Source organism: Schistocerca gregaria, chromosome 6 (assembly GCF_023897955.1).
Source record: "Schistocerca gregaria isolate iqSchGreg1 chromosome 6, iqSchGreg1.2, whole genome shotgun sequence".
NCBI lineage: Eukaryota > Metazoa > Arthropoda > Insecta > Orthoptera > Acrididae > Schistocerca > Schistocerca gregaria.
Genome location: NC_064925.1, coordinates 583,222,398 through 583,246,011, shown reverse-complemented (window position 1 = coordinate 583,246,011; position 23,614 = coordinate 583,222,398).

Below are 23,614 nucleotides of genomic sequence, written 5' to 3'. Positions count from 1 at the left end.
AGAGAAGAGCGGCCAATGTGACGATCTGGCTTTAAGTCGATTCGATAACAAATGACCAAAACGGACGGATTTCTCAGGTTTTTACTACATATGAACACTTTTCACATTCTCCCCTGCAACTCGGCTGCTAGTCCTCCTTTCATGCAGAATCTTAAGGTCCTAGCCCATGTCCAAAGCACCAAAGCCAGCTAAAAGTTCAATATTCAATACCTAAAACTTGAATTGTACTACTTCTTACTGGCTATTACATCAACTTAGAAGCTTCATCTGTGTTCTACTATGGTGCTTGTAGTGTCTCAGCATACCGCAGCACGCGACATAGCTTTGCAGACGATAAGTACAACCGTTTCAGAGAGAAGAGCGGCCAATGTGTCGATCTGGCTCTAAGTCGATTCGATAACAAATGACGAAAACGGACGGATTTCTCAGGTTTTTACTACATATGAACACTTTTCACATTCTCCCGTGCAACTCGGCTGCTAGTCCTCCTTTCATGCAGAATCTTAAGGTCCTAGCTCATGTCCAAGGCACCAAAGCCAGCTAAAAAGTCAATAATCAATACCTAAAACTTGAATTGTACTAATTCTTACAGGGTATTACATCAACTTAGAAGCTTCATCTGTGTTCTACTATAATGCTTTTAGTGTCTCCGCATACCGCAGCACGCGACATAGCTTTGCAGACGATAAGTACAACCGTTTCAGAGAGAAGAGCGGCCAATGTGACGATCTGGCTTTAAGTCGATTCGATAACAAATGACGAAAACGGACGGATTTCTCAGGTTTTTACTACATATGAACACTTTTCACATTCTCCCGTGCAACTCGGCTGCTAGTCCTCCTTTCATGCAGAATCTTAAGGTCCTAGCTCATGTCCAAGGCACCAAAGCCAGCTAAAAAGTCAATAATCAATACCTAAAACTTTAATTGTACTACTTCTTACTGGCTATTACATCAACTTAGAAGCTTCATCTGTGTTCTACTATGGTGCTTGTAGTGTCTCAGCATACCGCAGCACGCGACATAGCTTTGCAGACGATAAGTACAACCGTTTCAGAGAGAAGAGCGGCCAATGTGACGATCTGGCTTTAAGTCGATTCGATAACAAATGACGAAAACGGACGGATGTCTCAGGTTTTTACTGCATATGAACACTTTTCACATTCTCCTGTGCAACTCGGCTGCTAGTCCTCCTTTCATGCAGAATCTTAAGGTCCTAGCTCATGTCCAAGGCACCAAAGCCAGCTAAAAAGTCAATAATCGATACCTAAAACTTGAATTGTACTACATCTTACTGGCTATTACATCAACTTAGAAGCTTCATCTGTGTTCTACTATGGTGCTTTTAGTGTCTCCGCATAACGCAGCACGCGACATAGCTTTGTAGGCGATAAGTACAACCGTTTCAGAGAGAAGAGCGGCCAATGTGTCGATCTGGCTCTAAGTCGATTCGATAACAAATGACGAAAACCGACGGATTTCTCAGGTTTTTACTACATATGAACACTTTTCACATTCTCCCGTGCAACTCGGCTGCTAGTCCTCCTTTCATGCAGAATCTTAAGGTCCTAGCTCATGTCCAAGGCACCAAAGCCAGCTAAAAAGTCAATAATCAATACCTAAAACTTGAATTGTACTAATTCTTACAGGGTATTACATCAACTTAGAAGCTTCATCTGTGTTCTACTATGGTGCTTTTAGTGTCTCCGCATACCGCAGCACGCGACATAGCTTTGCAGACGATAAGTACAACCGTTTCAGAGAGAAGAGCGGCCAATGTGACGATCTGGCTTTAAGTCGATTCGATAACAAATGACGAAAACAGACGTATTTCTCAGGTTTTTACGACATTTGAACACTTTTCACATTCTCTCATGCAACTCGGCTGCTAGTCCTCCTTTCATGCAGAATATTAAGGTCCTAGCTCATGTCCAAGGTACCAAAGCCAGCTAAAAATTCAATATTCAATACCTAAAACTTGAATTGTACTACTTCTTACTGGCTATTACATCAACTTAGAAGCTTCATCTGTGTTCTACTATGGTGCTTGTAGTGTCTCAGCATACCGCAGCAGGCGACATAGCTTTGCAGACTATAAGTACAACCGTTTCAGAGAGAAGAGCGGCCAATGTGACAATCTGGCTTTTTAGTCGATTCGATAACAAATGACGAAAACGGACGGATGTCTCAGGTTTTTACTGCATATGAACACTTTTCACATTCTCCCGTGCAACTCGGCTGCTAGTCCTCCTTTCATGCAGAATCTTAAGGTCCTAGCTCATGTCCAAGGCACCAAAGCCAGCTAAAAAGTCAATAATCGATACCTAAAACTAGAATTGTACTACTTCTTACTGGCTATTACATTAACTTAGAAGCTTCATCTGTGTTCTACTATGGTGCTTTTAGTGTCTCCGCATACCGCAGCACGCGACATAGTTTTGCAGACGATAAGTACAACCGTTTCAGAGAGAAGAGCGGCTAATATGACGATCTGGCTTTAAGTCGATTCGATAACAAATGAGGAAAACGGACGGATTTCTCAGGTTTTTACTACATATGAACACTTTTCACATCCTCCCGTGCAACTCGGCTGCTAGTCCTCCTTTCATGCAGAATCATAAGGCCCTAGCTCATGTCCACGGCACCAAAGCCAGCTAAAAAGTCAATAATCGATACCTAAAACTTGAATTCTACTACTTCTTACTGGCTATTACATCAACTTAGAAGCTTCATCTGTGTTCTACTACGGTGCTTTTAGTTTCTCCGCATACCGCAGCACGCGACATGGTTTTGCAGACGATAAGTACAACCGTTTCAGAGAGAAGAGCGGCCAATCTGACGATCTGGCTTTAAGTCGATTCGATAACAAATGACGAAAACGGACGGATTTCTCAGGTTTTTACTACATATGAACACTTTTCACATTCTCCCGTGCAACTTGGCTGCTAGTCCTCCTTTCATGCAGAATCTTAAGGTCCTAGCTCATGTCCAAGGCACCAAAGCCAGCTAAAAAGTCAATAATCGATACCTAAAACTTGAATTGTACTACTTCTTACTGGCTATTACATCAACTTAGAAGCTTCGTCTGTGTTCTACTATGGTGCTTTTAGTGTCTCCGCATAACGCAGCACGCGACATAGCTTTGCAGACGATAAGTACAACCGTTTCAGAGGGAAGAGCGGCCAATGTGACGATCTGGCTTTAAGTCGATTCGATAACAAATGACGAAAACAGACGTATTTCTCAGGTTTTTACTACATTTGAACATTTTTCACATTCTCTCATGCAACTCGGCTGCTAGTCCTCCTTTCATGCAGAATATTAAGGTCCTAGCTCATGTCCAAGGCACCAAAACCCAGCTAAATATTCAATATTCAATACCTAAAACTTGAATTGTACTACTTCTTACTGGCTATTACATCAACTTAGAAGCTTCATCTGTGTTCTACTATGGTGATTTTAGTGTCTCCGCATACCGCAGCACGCGACATAGCTTTGCAGACGATAAGTACAACCGTTTCAGAGAGAAGAACGGCCAATTTGACGATCTGGCTTTAAGTCGATTCGATAACAAATGACGAAAACGGACGGATGTCTCAGGTTTTTACTGCATGTGAACACTTTTCACATTCTCCCGTGCAACTCGGCTGCTAGTCCTCCTTTCATGCAGAATCTTAAGGTCCTAGCTCATGTCCAAGGCACCAAAGCCAGCTAAAAAGTCAATAATCGATACCTAAAACTTGAATTGTACTACTTCTTACTGGCTATTACATCAACTTAGAAGCTTCATCTGTGTTCTACTATGGTGCTTTTAGTGTCTCCGCATAACGCAGCACGCGACATAGCTTTGCAGACGATAAGTACAACCGTTTCAGAGAGAAGAGCGGCCAATGTGACGATCTGGCTTTAAGTCGATTCGATAACAAATGACGAAAACAGACGTATTTCTCAGGTTTTTACTACATTTGAACATTTTTCACATTCTCTCATGCAACTCGGCTGCTAGTCCTTCTTTCATGCAGAATATTAAGGTCCTAGCTCATGTCCAAGGCACCAAAACCCAGCTAAATATTCAATATTCAATACCTAAAACTTGAATTGTACTACTTCTTACTGGCTATTACATCAACTTAGAAGCTTCATCTGTGTTCTACTATGGTGCTTGTAGTGTCTCAGCATACCGCAGCACGCGACATAGCTTTGCAGACGATAAGTACAACCGTTTCAGAGAGAAGAGCGGCTAATGTGACGATCTGGCATTAAGTCGATTCGATAACAAATGAGGAAAACGGACGGATTTCTCAGGTTTTTAATACATATGAACACTTTTCACATCCTCCCGTGCAACTCGGCTGCTAGTCCTCCTTTCATGCAGAATCTTAAGGCCCTAGCTCATGTCCACGGCACCAAAGCCAGCTAAAAAGTCAATAATCGATACCTAAAATATGAATTCTACTACTTCTTACTGGCTATTACATCAACTTAGAAGCTTCATCTGTGTTCTACTACGGTGCTTTTAGTTTCTCCGCATACCGCAGCACGCGACATGGTTTTGCAGACGATAAGTACAACCGTTTCAGAGAGAAGAGCGGCCAATCTGACGATCTGGCTTTAAGTCGATTCGATAACAAATGACGAAAACGGACGGATTTCTCAGGTTTTTACTACATATGAACACTTTTCACATTCTCCCGTGCAACTTGGCTGCTAGTCCTCCTTTCATGCAGAATCTTAAGGTCCTAGCTCATGTCCAAGGCACCAAAGCCAGCTAAAAAGTCAATAATCAATACCTAAAACTTGAATTGTACTACTTCTTACTGGCTAATACATCAACTTAGAAGCTTCATCTGTGTTCTACTACGGTGCTTTTAGTTTCTCCGCATACCGCAGCACGCGACATAGTTTTGCAGACGATAAGTACAACCGTTTCAGAGAGAAGAGCGGCCAATGTGACGATGTGGCTTTAAGTCGATTCGATAACAAATGACGAAAACGGACGGATGTCTCAGGTTTTTACTACATATGAACACTTTTCACATTCTCCCGTGCAACTCGGCTGCTAGTCCTCCTTTCATGCAGAATCTTAAGGTCCTAGCTCATGTATAAGGCACCAAGGCCAGCTAAAAGGTCAATATTCAATACCTAAAACTTGAATTGTACTACCTCTTACTGGCTAGTACATCAACTTAGAAGCTTCATCTGTGTTCTACTATGGTGCTTTTAGTGTCTCCGCATACCGCAGCACGCGACATAGCTTTGCAGACGATAAGTACAACCGTTTCAGAGAGAAGAACGGCCAATTTGACGATCTGGCTTTAAGTCGATTCGATAACAAATGACGAAAACGGACGGATGTCTCAGGTTTTTACTACATGTGAACACTTTTCACATTCTCCCGTGCAACTCGGCTGCTAGTCCTCCTTTCATGCAGAATCTTAAGGTCCTAGCTCATGTCCAAGGCACCAAAGCCAGCTAAAAAGTCAATAATCGATACCTAAAACTTGAATTGTACTACTTCTTACTGGCTATTACATCAACTTAGAAGCTTCATCTGTGTTCTACTATGGTGCTTTTAGTGTCTCCGCATAACGCAGCACGCGACATAGCTTTGCAGACGATAAGTACAACCGTTTCAGAGAGAAGAGCGGCCAATGTGACGATCTGGCTTTAAGTCGATTCGATAACAAATGACGAAAACAGACGTATTTCTCAGGTTTTTACTACATTTGAACATTTTTCACATTCTCTCATGCAACTCGGCTGCTAGTCCTCCTTTCATGCAGAATATTAAGGTCCTAGCTCATGTCCAAGGCACCAAAACCCAGCTAAATATTCAATATTCAATACCTAAAACTTGAATTTTACTACTTCTTACTGGCTATTACATCAACTTAGAAGCTTCATCTGTGTTCTACTATGGTGCTTGTAGTGTCTCAGCATACCGCAGCACGCGACATAGCTTTGCAGACGATAAGTACAACCGTTTCAGAGAGAAGAGCGGCTAATGTGACGATCTGGCTTTAAGTCGATTCGATAACAAATGACGAAAACGGTTGGATTTCTCAGGTTTTTACTACATATGAACACTTTTCACATTCTCCCGTGCAACTCGGCTGCTAGTCCTCCTTTCATGCAGAATCTTAAGGCCCTAGCTCATGTCCACGGCACCAAAGCCAGCTAAAAAGTCAATAATCGATACCTAAAATATGAATTCTACTACTTCTTACTGGCTATTACATCAACTTAGGAGCTTCATCTGTGTTCTACTACGGTGCTTTTAGTTTCTCTGCATACCGCAGCACGCGACATAGTTTTGCAGACGATAAGTACAACCGTTTCAGAGAGAAGAGCGGCCAATGTGACGATGTGGCTTTAAGTCGATTCGATAAAAAATGACGAAAACGGACGGATGTCTCATTTTTTTACTACATATGAACACTTTTCACATTCTCCCGTGCAACTCGGCTGCTAGTCCTCCTTTCATGCAGAATCTTAAGGTCCTAGCTCATGTCCAAGGCACCAAAGCCAGCTAAAAGTTCAATATTCAATACCTAAAACTTGAATTGTACTACTTCTTACTGGCTATTACATCAACTTAGAAGGGTGATCTGTGTTCTACTATGGTGCTTTTAGTGTCTCAGCATACCGCAGCACGTGACATTGCTTTGCAGACGATAAGTACAACCGTTTCAGAGAGAAGAGCGGCCAATGTGACGATCTGGCTTTAAGTCTATTCGATAACAAATGACGAAAACGAACGGATTTCTCAGGTTTTTACTACATATGACCACTTTTCACATTCTCCCGTGCAACTCGGCTGCTAGTCCTCCTTTCATGCAGAATCTTAAGGTCCTAGCTCATGTCCAAGGCACCAAAGCCAGCTAAAAAGTCAATAATCGATACCTAAAACTTGAATTGTACTACTTCTTACTGGATATTACATCAACTTAGAAGCTTCATCTGTGTTCCACTGTGGTGACTTTAGTGTCTCCGCATACCGCAGCACGTGACATAGCTTTGCAGACGATAAGTACAACCGTTTCAGAGAGAAGAGCGGCCAATGTGACGATGTGGCTTTAAGTCGATTCGCTAACAAATGACGAAAAAGGACGGATTTCTAAGGTTATTACTACATATGAACACTTTTCACATTCTCCCGTGCAACTCGGCTGCTAGTCCTCCTTTCATGCAGAATCTTAAGGTCCTAGCTCATGTCCAAGGCACCAAAGCCAGCTAAAAGATCCATATTCAATACCTAAAACTTGAATTGTACTACTTCTTACTGGCTATTACATCAACTTAGAAGCTTGATCTGTGTTCTACTATGGTGCTTTTAGTGTCTCAGCATGCCGCAGCACGCGACATAGCGTTTCAGACGATAAGTACAACCGTTTCAGAGAGAAGAGCGGCCAATGTGACGATCTGTCTTTAAGTCGATTCGATAACAAATGACGAAAACGGACGGATTACTCAGGTTTTTACTACATATGAACACATTTCACATCCTCCCGCGCAACTCGGCTGCTAGTCCTCCTTTCATGCAGAATCTTAAAGTCCTAGCTATTGTCCAAGGCACCAAAGCCAGCTAAAAAGTCAATAATCGATTCCTAAAACTTGAATTGTACTACTTCTTACTGGCTATTACATCAACTTAGAAGCTTCATCTGTGTTCTACTATGGTGCTTTTAGTGTCTCAGCATACCGCAGCACGCGACATAGCTTTGCAGACGATAAGTACAACCGTTTCAGAGAGAAGAGCGGCCAATGTGACGATCTGGCTTTAAGTCGATTCGATAACAAATGACGAAAACGGATGGATGTCTCAGGTTTTTACTGCATATGACCACTTTTCACATTCTCCCGTGCAACTCGGCTGCTAGTCCTTCTTTCATGCAGAATCTTAAGGTCCTAGCTCATGTCCAAGGCACCAAAGCCAGCTAAAAAGTCAATAATCGATACCTAAAACTTGAATTGTAGTACTTCTTACTGGCTATTACATTAACTTAGAAGCTTCATCTGTGTTCTACTATGGTGCTTTTAGTGTCTCCGCATACCGCAGCACGCGGCATAGCTTTGTAGACGATAAGTACAACCGTTTCAGAGAGAAGAGCGGCCAATGTGACGATCTGGCTTTAAGTCTATTCGATAACAAATGACGAAAACGGACGGATTTCTCAGGTTTTTACTACGTATGAACTCTTTTCACATTCTCCCGTGCAACTCGGCAGCTAGTCCTCCTTTCATGCAGAATATTAAGATCCTAGCTCATGTCCAAGGCACCAAAGCCAGCTAAAAAGTCAATACTCAATACCTAAAACTTGAATTGTACTACTTCTTGCTATTACATCAACTTAGAAGCTTCATCTGTGTTCTACTACGGTGCTTTTAGTTTCTCCGCATACCGCAGCACGCGACATAGTTTTGCAGACGATAAGTACAACCGTTTCAGAGTGAAGAGCGGCCAATGTGACGATGTGGCTTTAAGTCGATTCGATAACAAATGACGAAAACGGACGGATGTCTCATTTTTTTACTACATATGAACACTTTTCACATTCTCCCGTGCAACTCGGCTGCTAGTCCTCCTTTCATGCAGAATCTTAAGGTCCTAGCTCATGTCCAAGGCACCAAAGCCAGCTAAAAGGTCAATATTCAATACCTAAAACTTGAATTGTACTACTTCTTACTGGCTATTACATCAACTTAGAAGGGTGATCTGTGTTCTACTATGGTGCTTTTAGTATCTCAGCATACCGCAGCACGTGACATTGCTTTGCAGACGATAAGTACAACCGTTTCAGAGAGAAGAGCGGCCAATGTGACGATCTGGCTCTAAGTCGATTCGATAACAAATGACGAAAACGGACGGATTTCTCAGGTTTTTACTACATATGAACACTTTTCACATTCTCCCGTGCAACTCGGCTGCTAGTCCTCCTTTCATGCATAATGTTAAGGTCCTAGCTCATGTCCAAGGCACCGAAGCCAGCTAAAAAGTCAATAATCTATACCTAAAACTTGAAGTGTACTACTTCTTACTGGATATTACATCAACTTAGAAGCTTCATCTGTGTTCTACTGTGGTGCTTTTAGTGTCTCCGAATACCGCAGTACGCGACATAGCTTTGCAGACGATAAGTACAACCATTTCAGAGAGCAGAGCGGCCAATGTGACGATCTGGCTTTACGTCGATTCGTTAACAAATGACGAAAACGGACGGATGTCTCAGGTTTTTATTACATATGAACACTTTTCACATTCTCCCGTGCAACTCGGCTGCTAGTCCTCCTTTCATGCAGAATCTCAAGGTCCTATCTCATGTCCAAGGCACCAAAGCCAGCTAAATGGTCAATATTCAATACCTAAAAATTGAATTGTACTACCTCTTACTGGCTATTACCTCAACTTAGAAGCTTAATCTGTGTTCTACTTTGGTGCTTGTAGTGTCTCAGCATACCGCAGCACGCGAAAAAGCTTTGCAGACGATAAGTACAACCGTTTCAGAGAAAAGAGCGGCCAATGTGTCGATCTGGCTTTAAGTCGATGCGATAACAAATGACGAAAACGGACGGATTTCTCAGGTTTTTACTACATATGAACACTTTTCACATTCTCCCGTGCAACTCGGCAGCTAGTCCTCCTTTCATGCAGAATCTTAAGGTCCTAGCTCATGTCCAAGGCACCAAAGCCAGCTAAAAAGTCAATAACCAATACCTAAAACTTGAATTGTACTACTTCTTACTGGCTATTACATCAACTTAGAAGCTTCATGTGTGTTCTCCTACGGTGGTTTTAGTTTCTCCGCATACCGCAGCACGCGACATAGTTTTGCAGACGATAAGTACAACCGTTTCTGAGAGAAGAGCGGCCAAAGTGACGATCTGGCTTTAAGTCGATTCGATAACAAATGACGAAAACGGACGGATTTCTCAGGTTTTTACTACATATGAACACTTTTCACATTCTCCTGTGCAACTCGGGTGCTAGTCCTCCTTTCATGCAGAATCTTAAGGTCCTAGCTCATGTCCAAGGCACCAAAGCCATCTAAAAAGTCAATAATCAATAGCTAAAACTTGAAATGTACTGCTTCTTACTGGCTATTACATCAACATAGAAACTTCATCTGTGTTCTACTACGTTGCTTTTAGTTTCTCCGCATACCGCAGAACGCGACATAGTTTTGCAGACAATAAGTACAACCGTTTCAGAGAGAAGAGCGGCCAATGTGACGATCTGGCTTTATCTCGATTCGATAACAAATGACGAAAACGGACGGATTTCTCAGGTTTTTACTACATATGAACACTTTTCACATTCTCCCGTGCTACTCGGCTGCTAGTCCTCCTTTCATGCAGAATCTTAAGGTCCTAGCTCATGTCCAAGGCACCAAAGCCAGCAAAAAGGTCAATATTCAATACCTAAAACTTGAATTGTACTACTTCTTACTGGCTATTACATCAACTTAGAAGCTTGATCTGTGTTCTACTATGGTGCTTTTAGTGTCTCAGCATACCGCAGCACGCGACATAGCTTTGCAGACGATAAGTACATCCGTTTCAGAGAGAAGATCGGCCAATGTGACGATCTGGCTTTAAGTCGATTCGATAACAAATGACGAAAACGGACGGATTTCTCAGGTTTTTACTACATATGAACACTTTTCACATTCTCCCGTGCAACTCGGCTGCTAGTCCTCCTTTCATGCAGAATCTTAAGGTCCTAGCTCATGTCCAAGGCACCAAAGCCAGCTAAAAAGTCAATAATCGATACCTAAAACTTGAATTTGATTACTTCTTACTGGCTATTACATCAACTTAGATGCTTCATCTGTGTTCTATTATGGTGCTTTTAGTGTCCCCGCATACCGCAGCACGCGACATAGCTTTGCAGACGATAAGTACAAGCGTTTCAGAGAGAAGAGCGGCCAATGTGACGATCTGGCTTTAAGTCGATTCGATAACAAATGACCAAAACGGACGGATTTCTCAGGTTTTTACTACATATGAACACTTTTCACATTCCCCCCTGCAACTCGGCTGCTAGTCCTCCTTTCATGCAGAATCTTAAGGTCCTAGCCCATGTCCAAAGCACCAAAGCCAGCTAAAAGTTCAATATTCAATACCTAAAACTTGAATTGTACTACTTCTTACTGGCTATTACATCAACTTAGAAGCTTCATCTGTGTTCTACTATGGTGCTTGTAGTGTCTCAGCATACCGCAGCACGCGACATAGCTTTGCAGACGATAAGTACAACCGTTTCAGAGAGAAGAGCGGCCAATGTGTCGATCTGGCTCTAAGTCGATTCGATAACAAATGACGAAAACGGACGGATTTCTCAGGTTTTTACTACATATGAACACTTTTCACATTCTCCCGTGCAACTCGGCTGCTAGTCCTCCTTTCATGCAGAATCTTAAGGTCCTAGCTCATGTCCAAGGCACCAAAGCCAGCTAAAAAGTCAATAATCAATACCTAAAACTTGAATTGTACTAATTCTTACAGGGTATTACATCAACTTAGAAGCTTCATCTGTGTTCTACTATAATGCTTTTAGTGTCTCCGCATACCGCAGCACGCGACATAGCTTTGCAGACGATAAGTACAACCGTTTCAGAGAGAAGAGCGGCCAATGTGACGATCTGGCTTTAAGTCGATTCGATAACAAATGACGAAAACGGACGGATTTCTCAGGTTTTTACTACATATGAACACTTTTCACATTCTCCCGTGCAACTCGGCTGCTAGTCCTCCTTTCATGCAGAATCTTAAGGTCCTAGCTCATGTCCAAGGCACCAAAGCCAGCTAAAAAGTCAATAATCAATACCTAAAACTTTAATTGTACTACTTCTTACTGGCTATTACATCAACTTAGAAGCTTCATCTGTGTTCTACTATGGTGCTTGTAGTGTCTCAGCATACCGCAGCACGCGACATAGCTTTGCAGACGATAAGTACAACCGTTTCAGAGAGAAGAGCGGCCAATGTGACGATCTGGCTTTAAGTCGATTCGATAACAAATGACGAAAATGGACGGATGTCTCAGGTTTTTACTGCATATGAACACTTTTCACATTCTCCTGTGCAACTCGGCTGCTAGTCCTCCTTTCATGCAGAATCTTAAGGTCCTAGCTCATGTCCAAGGCACCAAAGCCAGCTAAAAAGTCAATAATCGATACCTAAAACTTGAATTGTACTACATCTTACTGGCTATTACATCAACTTAGAAGCTTCATCTGTGTTCTACTATGGTGCTTTTAGTGTCTCCGCATAACGCAGCACGCGACATAGCTTTGTAGGCGATAAGTACAACCGTTTCAGAGAGAAGAGCGGCCAATGTGTCGATCTGGCTCTAAGTCGATTCGATAACAAATGACGAAAACCGACGGATTTCTCAGGTTTTTACTACATATGAACACTTTTCACATTCTCCCGTGCAACTCGGCTGCTAGTCCTCCTTTCATGCAGAATCTTAAGGTCCTAGCTCATGTCCAAGGCACCAAAGCCAGCTAAAAAGTCAATAATCAATACCTAAAACTTGAATTGTACTAATTCTTACAGGGTATTACATCAACTTAGAAGCTTCATCTGTGTTCTACTATGGTGCTTTTAGTGTCTCCGCATACCGCAGCACGCGACATAGCTTTGCAGACGATAAGTACAACCGTTTCAGAGAGAAGAGCGGCCAATGTGACGATCTGGCTTTAAGTCGATTCGATAACAAATGACGAAAACAGACGTATTTCTCAGGTTTTTACGACATTTGAACACTTTTCACATTCTCTCATGCAACTCGGCTGCTAGTCCTCCTTTCATGCAGAATATTAAGGTCCTAGCTCATGTCCAAGGTACCAAAGCCAGCTAAAAATTCAATATTCAATACCTAAAACTTGAATTGTACTACTTCTTACTGGCTATTACATCAACTTAGAAGCTTCATCTGTGTTCTACTATGGTGCTTGTAGTGTCTCAGCATACCGCAGCAGGCGACATAGCTTTGCAGACGATAAGTACAACCGTTTCAGAGAGAAGAGCGGCCAATGTGACAATCTGGCTTTTTAGTCGATTCGATAACAAATGACGAAAACGGACGGATGTCTCAGGTTTTTACTGCATATGAACACTTTTCACATTCTCCCGTGCAACTCGGCTGCTAGTCCTCCTTTCATGCAGAATCTTAAGGTCCTAGCTCATGTCCAAGGCACCAAAGCCAGCTAAAAAGTCAATAATCGATACCTAAAACTAGAATTGTACTACTTCTTACTGGCTATTACATTAACTTAGAAGCTTCATCTGTGTTCTACTATGGTGCTTTTAGTGTCTCCGCATACCGCAGCACGCGACATAGCTTTGCAGACGATAAGTACAACCGTTTCAGAGAGAAGAGCGGCTAATATGACGATCTGGCTTTAAGTCGATTCGATAACAAATGAGGAAAACGGACGGATTTCTCAGGTTTTTACTACATATGAACACTTTTCACATCCTCCCGTGCAACTCGGCTGCTAGTCCTCCTTTCATGCAGAATCATAAGGCCCTAGCTCATGTCCACGGCACCAAAGCCAGCTAAAAAGTCAATAATCGATACCTAAAACTTGAATTCTACTACTTCTTACTGGCTATTACATCAACTTAGAAGCTTCATCTGTGTTCTACTACGGTGCTTTTAGTTTCTCCGCATACCGCAGCACGCGACATGGTTTTGCAGACGATAAGTACAACCGTTTCAGAGAGAAGAGCGGCCAATCTGACGATCTGGCTTTAAGTCGATTCGATAACAAATGACGAAAACGGACGGATTTCTCAGGTTTTTACTACATATGAACACTTTTCACATTCTCCCGTGCAACTTGGCTGCTAGTCCTCCTTTCATGCAGAATCTTAAGGTCCTAGCTCATGTCCAAGGCACCAAAGCCAGCTAAAAAGTCAATAATCGATACCTAAAACTTGAATTGTACTACTTCTTACTGGCTATTACATCAACTTAGAAGCTTCGTCTGTGTTCTACTATGGTGCTTTTAGTGTCTCCGCATAACGCAGCACGCGACATAGCTTTGCAGACGATAAGTACAACCGTTTCAGAGAGAAGAGCGGCCAATGTGACGATCTGGCTTTAAGTCGATTCGATAACAAATGACGAAAACAGACGTATTTCTCAGGTTTTTACTACATTTGAACATTTTTCACATTCTCTCATGCAACTCGGCTGCTAGTCCTCCTTTCATGCAGAATATTAAGGTCCTAGCTCATGTCCAAGGCACCAAAACCCAGCTAAATATTCAATATTCAATACCTAAAACTTGAATTGTACTACTTCTTACTGGCTATTACATCAACTTAGAAGCTTCATCTGTGTTCTACTATGGTGATTTTAGTGTCTCCGCATACCGCAGCACGCGACATAGCTTTGCAGACGATAAGTACAACCGTTTCAGAGAGAAGAACGGCCAATTTGACGATCTGGCTTTAAGTCGATTCGATAACAAATGACGAAAACGGACGGATGTCTCAGGTTTTTACTGCATGTGAACACTTTTCACATTCTCCCGTGCAACTCGGCTGCTAGTCCTCCTTTCATGCAGAATCTTAAGGTCCTAGCTCATGTCCAAGGCACCAAAGCCAGCTAAAAAGTCAATAATCGATACCTAAAACTTGAATTGTACTACTTCTTACTGGCTATTACATCAACTTAGAAGCTTCATCTGTGTTCTACTATGGTGCTTTTAGTGTCTCCGCATAACGCAGCACGCGACATAGCTTTGCAGACGATAAGTACAACCGTTTCAGAGAGAAGAGCGGCCAATGTGACGATCTGGCTTTAAGTCGATTCGATAACAAATGACGAAAACAGACGTATTTCTCAGGTTTTTACTACATTTGAACATTTTTCACATTCTCTCATGCAACTCGGCTGCTAGTCCTTCTTTCATGCAGAATATTAAGGTCCTAGCTCATGTCCAAGGCACCAAAACCCAGCTAAATATTCAATATTCAATACCTAAAACTTGAATTGTACTACTTCTTACTGGCTATTACATCAACTTAGAAGCTTCATCTGTGTTCTACTATGGTGCTTGTAGTGTCTCAGCATACCGCAGCACGCGACATAGCTTTGCAGACGATAAGTACAACCGTTTCAGAGAGAAGAGCGGCTAATGTGACGATGTGGCTTTAAGTCGATTCGATAACAAATGACGAAAACGGACGGATGTCTCAGGTTTTTACTACATATGAACATTTTTCACATTCTCTCATGCAACTCGGCTGCTAGTCCTCCTTTCATGCAGAATATTAAGGTCCTAGCTCATGTCCAAGGCACCAAAGCCAGCTAAAAAGTCAATAATCGATACCTAAAACTTGAATTGTACTACTTCTTACTGGCTAATACATCAACTTAGAAGCTTCATCTGTGTTCTACTACGGTGCTTTTAGTTTCTCCGCATACCGCAGCACGCGACATAGTTTTGCAGACGATAAGTACAACCGTTTCAGAGAGAAGAGCGGCCAATGTGACGATGTGGCTTTAAGTCGATTCGATAACAAATGACGAAAACGGACGGATGTCTCAGGTTTTTACTACATATGAACACTTTTCACATTCTCCCGTGCAACTCGGCTGCTAGTCCTCCTTTCATGCAGAATCTTAAGGTCCTAGCTCATGTATAAGGCACCAAGGCCAGCTAAAAGGTCAATATTCAATACCTAAAACTTGAATTGTACTACCTCTTACTGGCTAGTACATCAACTTAGAAGCTTCATCTGTGTTCTACTATGGTGCTTTTAGTGTCTCCGCATACCGCAGCACGCGACATAGCTTTGCAGACGATAAGTACAACCGTTTCAGAGAGAAGAACGGCCAATTTGACGATCTGGCTTTAAGTCGATTCGATAACAAATGACGAAAACGGACGGATGTCTCAGGTTTTTACTACATGTGAACACTTTTCACATTCTCCCGTGCAACTCGGCTGCTAGTCCTCCTTTCATGCAGAATCTTAAGGTCCTAGCTCATGTCCAAGGCACCAAAGCCAGCTAAAAAGTCAATAATCGATACCTAAAACTTGAATTGTACTACTTCTTACTGGCTATTACATCAACTTAGAAGCTTCATCTGTGTTCTACTATGGTGCTTTTAGTGTCTCCGCATAACGCAGCACGCGACATAGCTTTGCAGACGATAAGTACAACCGTTTCAGAGAGAAGAGCGGCCAATGTGACGATCTGGCTTTAAGTCGATTCGATAACAAATGACGAAAACAGACGTATTTCTCAGGTTTTTACTACATTTGAACATTTTTCACATTCTCTCATGCAACTCGGCTGCTAGTCCTCCTTTCATGCAGAATATTAAGGTCCTAGCTCATGTCCAAGGCACCAAAACCCAGCTAAATATTCAATATTCAATACCTAAAACTTGAATTGTACTACTTCTTACTGGCTATTACATCAACTTAGAAGCTTCATCTGTGTTCTACTATGGTGCTTGTAGTGTCTCAGCATACCGCAGCACGCGACATAGCTTTGCAGACGATAAGTACAACCGTTTCAGAGAGAAGAGCGGCTAATGTGACGATCTGGCTTTAAGTCGATTCGATAACAAATGACGAAAACGGTTGGATTTCTCAGGTTTTTACTACATATGAACACTTTTCACATTCTCCCGTGCAACTCGGCTGCTAGTCCTCCTTTCATGCAGAATCTTAAGGCCCTAGCTCATGTCCACGGCACCAAAGCCAGCTAAAAAGTCAATAATCGATACCTAAAATATGAATTCTACTACTTCTTACTGGCTATTACATCAACTTAGGAGCTTCATCTGTGTTCTACTACGGTGCTTTTAGTTTCTCCGCATACCGCAGCACGCGACATGGTTTTGCAGACGATAAGTACAACCGTTTCAGAGAGAAGAGCGGCCAATGTGACGATCTGGCTTTAAGTCGATTCGATAACAAATGACGAAAACGGTTGGATTTCTCAGGTTTTTACTACATATGAACACTTTTCACATTCTCCCGTGCTACTCGGCTGCTAGTCCTCCTTTCATGCAGAATCTTAAGGTCCTAGCTCATGTCCAAGGCACCAAAGCCAGCAAAAAGGTCAATATTCAATACCTAAAACTTGAATTGTACTACTTCTTACTGGCTATTACATCAACTTAGAAGCTTGATCTGTGTTCTACTATGGTGCTTTTAGTGTCTCAGCATACCGCAGCACGCGACATAGCTTTGCAGACGATAAGTACATCCGTTTCAGAGAGAAGATCGGCCAATGTGACGATCTGGCTTTAAGTCGATTCGATAACAAATGACGAAAACGGACGGATTTCTCAGGTTTTTACTACATATGAACACTTTTCACATTCTCCCGTGCAACTCGGCTGCTAGTCCTCCTTTCATGCAGAATCTTAAGGTCCTAGCTCATGTCCAAGGCACCAAAGCCAGCTAAAAAGTCAATAATCGATACCTAAAACTTGAATTTGATTACTTCTTACTGGCTATTACATCAACTTAGATGCTTCATCTGTGTTCTATTATGGTGCTTTTAGTGTCCCCGCATACCGCAGCACGCGACATAGCTTTGCAGACGATAAGTACAAGCGTTTCAGAGAGAAGAGCGGCCAATGTGACGATCTGGCTTTAAGTCGATTCGATAACAAATGACCAAAACGGACGGATTTCTCAGGTTTTTACTACATATGAACACTTTTCACATTCCCCCCTGCAACTCGGCTGCTAGTCCTCCTTTCATGCAGAATCTTAAGGTCCTAGCCCATGTCCAAAGCACCAAAGCCAGCTAAAAGTTCAATATTCAATACCTAAAACTTGAATTGTACTACTTCTTACTGGCTATTACATCAACTTAGAAGCTTCATCTGTGTTCTACTATGGTGCTTGTAGTGTCTCAGCATACCGCAGCACGCGACATAGCTTTGCAGACGATAAGTACAACCGTTTCAGAGAGAAGAGCGGCCAATGTGTCGATCTGGCTCTAAGTCGATTCGATAACAAATGACGAAAACGGACGGATTTCTCAGGTTTTTACTACATATGAACACTTTTCACATTCTCCCGTGCAACTCGGCTGCTAGTCCTCCTTTCATGCAGAATCTTAAGGTCCTAGCTCATGTCCAAGGCACCAAAGCCAGCTAAAAAGTCAATAATCAATACCTAAAACTTGAATTGTACTAATTCTTACAGGGTATTACATCAACTTAGAAGCTTCATCTGTGTTCTACTATAATGCTTTTAGTGTCTCCGCATACCGCAGCACGCGACATAGCTTTGCAGACGATAAGTACAACCGTTTCAGAGAGAAGAGCGGCCAATGTGACGATCTGGCTTTAAGTCGATTCGATAACAAATGACGAAAACGGACGGATTTCTCAGGTTTTTACTACATATGAACACTTTTCACATTCTCCCGTGCAACTCGGCTGCTAGTCCTCCTTTCATGCAGAATCTTAAGGTCCTAGCTCATGTCCAAGGCACCAAAGCCAGCTAAAAAGTCAATAATCAATACCTAAAACTTTAATTGTACTACTTCTTACTGGCTATTACATCAACTTAGAAGCTTCATCTGTGTTCTACTATGGTGCTTGTAGTGTCTCAGCATACCGCAGCACGCGACATAGCTTTGCAGACGATAAGTACAACCGTTTCAGAGAGAAGAGCGGCCAATGTGACGATCTGGCTTTAAGTCGATTCGATAACAAATGACGAAAACGGACGGATGTCTCAGGTTTTTACTGCATATGAACACTTTTCACATTCTCCTGTGCAACTCGGCTGCTAGTCCTCCTTTCATGCAGAATCTTAAGGTCCTAGCTCATGTCCAAGGCACCAAAGCCAGCTAAAAAGTCAATAATCGATACCTAAAACTTGAATTGTACTACATCTTACTGGCTATTACATCAACTTAGAAGCTTCATCTGTGTTCTACTATGGTGCTTTTAGTGTCTCCGCATAACGCAGCACGCGACATAGCTTTGTAGGCGATAAGTACAACCGTTTCAGAGAGAAGAGCGGCCAATGTGTCGATCTGGCTCTAAGTCGATTCGATAACAAATGACGAAAACCGACGGATTTCTCAGGTTTTTACTACATATGAACACTTTTCACATTCTCCCGTGCAACTCGGCTGCTAGTCCTCCTTTCATGCAGAATCTTAAGGTCCTAGCTCATGTCCAAGGCACCAAAGCCAGCTAAAAAGTCAATAATCAATACCTAAAACTTGAATTGTACTAATTCTTACAGGGTATTACATCAACTTAGAAGCTTCATCTGTGTTCTACTATGGTGCTTTTAGTGTCTCCGCATACCGCAGCACGCGACATAGCTTTGCAGACGATAAGTACAACCGTTTCAGAGAGAAGAGCGGCCAATGTGACGATCTGGCTTTAAGTCGATTCGATAACAAATGACGAAAACAGACGTATTTCTCAGGTTTTTACGACATTTGAACACTTTTCACATTCTCTCATGCAACTCGGCTGCTAGTCCTCCTTTCATGCAGAATATTAAGGTCCTAGCTCATGTCCAAGGTACCAAAGCCAGCTAAAAATTCAATATTCAATACCTAAAACTTGAATTGTACTACTTCTTACTGGCTATTACATCAACTTAGAAGCTTCATCTGTGTTCTACTATGGTGCTTGTAGTGTCTCAGCATACCGCAGCAGGCGACATAGCTTTGCAGACGATAAGTACAACCGTTTCAGAGAGAAGAGCGGCCAATGTGACAATCTGGCTTTTTAGTCGATTCGATAACAAATGACGAAAACGGACGGATGTCTCAGGTTTTTACTGCATATGAACACTTTTCACATTCTCCCGTGCAACTCGGCTGCTAGTCCTCCTTTCATGCAGAATCTTAAGGTCCTAGCTCATGTCCAAGGCACCAAAGCCAGCTAAAAAGTCAATAATCGATACCTAAAACTAGAATTGTACTACTTCTTACTGGCTATTACATTAACTTAGAAGCTTCATCTGTGTTCTACTATGGTGCTTTTAGTGTCTCCGCATACCGCAGCACGCGACATAGCTTTGCAGACGATAAGTACAACCGTTTCAGAGAGAAGAGCGGCTAATATGACGATCTGGCTTTAAGTCGATTCGATAACAAATGAGGAAAACGGACGGATTTCTCAGGTTTTTACTACATATGAACACTTTTCACATCCTCCCGTGCAACTCGGCTGCTAGTCCTCCTTTCATGCAGAATCATAAGGCCCTAGCTCATGTCCACGGCACCAAAGCCAGCTAAAAAGTCAATAATCGATACCTAAAACTTGAATTCTACTACTTCTTACTGGCTATTACATCAACTTAGAAGCTTCATCTGTGTTCTACTACGGTGCTTTTAGTTTCTCCGCATACCGCAGCACGCGACATGGTTTTGCAGACGATAAGTACAACCGTTTCAGAGAGAAGAGCGGCCAATCTGACGATCTGGCTTTAAGTCGATTCGATAACAAATGACGAAAACGGACGGATTTCTCAGGTTTTTACTACATATGAACACTTTTCACATTCTCCCGTGCAACTTGGCTGCTAGTCCTCCTTTCATGCAGAATCTTAAGGTCCTAGCTCATGTCCAAGGCACCAAAGCCAGCTAAAAAGTCAATAATCGATACCTAAAACTTGAATTGTACTACTTCTTACTGGCTATTACATCAACTTAGAAGCTTCGTCTGTGTTCTACTATGGTGCTTTTAGTGTCTCCGCATAACGCAGCACGCGACATAGCTTTGCAGACGATAAGTACAACCGTTTCAGAGAGAAGAGCGGCCAATGTGACGATCTGGCTTTAAGTCGATTCGATAACAAATGACGAAAACAGACGTATTTCTCAGGTTTTTACTACATTTGAACATTTTTCACATTCTCTCATGCAACTCGGCTGCTAGTCCTCCTTTCATGCAGAATATTAAGGTCCTAGCTCATGTCCAAGGCACCAAAACCCAGCTAAATATTCAATATTCAATACCTAAAACTTGAATTGTACTACTTCTTACTGGCTATTACATCAACTTAGAAGCTTCATCTGTGTTCTACTATGGTGATTTTAGTGTCTCCGCATACCGCAGCACGCGACATAGCTTTGCAGACGATAAGTACAACCGTTTCAGAGAGAAGAACGGCCAATTTGACGATCTGGCTTTAAGTCGATTCGATAACAAATGACGAAAACGGACGGATGTCTCAGGTTTTTACTACATGTGAACACTTTTCACATTCTCCCGTGCAACTCGGCTGCTAGTCCTCCTTTCATGCAGAATCTTAAGGTCCTAGCTCATGTCCAAGGCACCAAAGCCAGCTAAAAAGTCAATAATCGATACCTAAAACTTGAATTGTACTACTTCTTACTGGCTATTACATCAACTTAGAAGCTTCATCTGTGTTCTACTATGGTGCTTTTAGTGTCTCCGCATAACGCAGCACGCGACATAGCTTTGCAGACGATAAGTACAACCGTTTCAGAGAGAAGAGCGGCCAATGTGACGATCTGGCTTTAAGTCGATTCGATAACAAATGACGAAAACAGACGTATTTCTCAGGTTTTTACTACATTTGAACATTTTTCACATTCTCTCATGCAACTCGGCTGCTAGTCCTTCTTTCATGCAGAATATTAAGGTCCTAGCTCATGTCCAAGGCACCAAAACCCAGCTAAATATTCAATATTCAATACCTAAAACTTGAATTGTACTACTTCTTACTGGCTATTACATCAACTTAGAAGCTTCATCTGTGTTCTACTATGGTGCTTGTAGTGTCTCAGCATACCGCAGCACGCGACATAGCTTTGCAGACGATAAGTACAACCGTTTCAGAGAGAAGAGCGGCCAATGTGACGATCTGGCTTTAAGTCGATTCGATAACAAATGACGAAAACAGACGTATTTCTCAGGTTTTTACTACATTTGAACATTTTTCACATTCTCTCATGCAACTCGGCTGCTAGTCCTCCTTTCATGCAGAATATTAAGGTCCTAGCTCATGTCCAAGGCACCAAAACCCAGCTAAATATTCAATATTCAATACCTAAAACTTGAATTGTACTACACACTAGATCGCGTGTTATCAACTTAGAAGCTTCATCTGTGTTCTACTATGGTGCTTGTAGTGTCTCAGCATACCGCAGCACGCGACATAGCTTTGCAGACGATAAGTACAACCGTTTCAGAGAGAAGAGCGGCTAATGTGACGATCTGGCTTTAAGTCGATTCGATAACAAATGACGAAAACGGTTGGATTTCTCAGGTTTTTACTACATATGAACACTTTTCACATTCTCCCGTGCAACTCGGCTGCTAGTCCTCCTTTCATGCAGAATCTTAAGGCCCTAGCTCATGTCCACGGCACCAAAGCCAGCTAAAAAGTCAATAATCGATACCTAAAATATGAATTCTACTACTTCTTACTGGCTATTACATCAACTTAGGAGCTTCATCTGTGTTCTACTACGGTGCTTTTAGTTTCTCCGCATACCGCAGCACGCGACATGGTTTTGCAGACGATAAGTACAACCGTTTCAGAGAGAAGAGCGGCCAATGTGACGATCTGGCTTTAAGTCGATTCGATAACAAATGACGAAAACGGTTGGATTTCTCAGGTTTTTACTACATATGAACACTTTTCACATTCTCCCGTGCTACTCGGCTGCTAGTCCTCCTTTCATGCAGAATCTTAAGGTCCTAGCTCATGTCCAAGGCACCAAAGCCAGCAAAAAGGTCAATATTCAATACCTAAAACTTGAATTGTACTACTTCTTACTGGCTATTACATCAACTTAGAAGCTTGATCTGTGTTCTACTATGGTGCTTTTAGTGTCTCAGCATACCGCAGCACGCGACATAGCTTTGCAGACGATAAGTACATCCGTTTCAGAGAGAAGATCGGCCAATGTGACGATCTGGCTTTAAGTCGATTCGATAACAAATGACGAAAACGGACGGATTTCTCAGGTTTTTACTACATATGAACACTTTTCACATTCTCCCGTGCAACTCGGCTGCTAGTCCTCCTTTCATGCAGAATCTTAAGGTCCTAGCTCATGTCCAAGGCACCAAAGCCAGCTAAAAAGTCAATAATCGATACCTAAAACTTGAATTTGATTACTTCTTACTGGCTATTACATCAACTTAGATGCTTCATCTGTGTTCTATTATGGTGCTTTTAGTGTCCCCGCATACCGCAGCACGCGACATAGCTTTGCAGACGATAAGTACAAGCGTTTCAGAGAGAAGAGCGGCCAATGTGACGATCTGGCTTTAAGTCGATTCGATAACAAATGACCAAAACGGACGGATTTCTCAGGTTTTTACTACATATGAACACTTTTCACATTCCCCCCTGCAACTCGGCTGCTAGTCCTCCTTTCATGCAGAATCTTAAGGTCCTAGCCCATGTCCAAAGCACCAAAGCCAGCTAAAAGTTCAATATTCAATACCTAAAACTTGAATTGTACTACTTCTTACTGGCTATTACATCAACTTAGAAGCTTCATCTGTGTTCTACTATGGTGCTTGTAGTGTCTCAGCATACCGCAGCACGCGACATAGCTTTGCAGACGATAAGTACAACCGTTTCAGAGAGAAGAGCGGCCAATGTGTC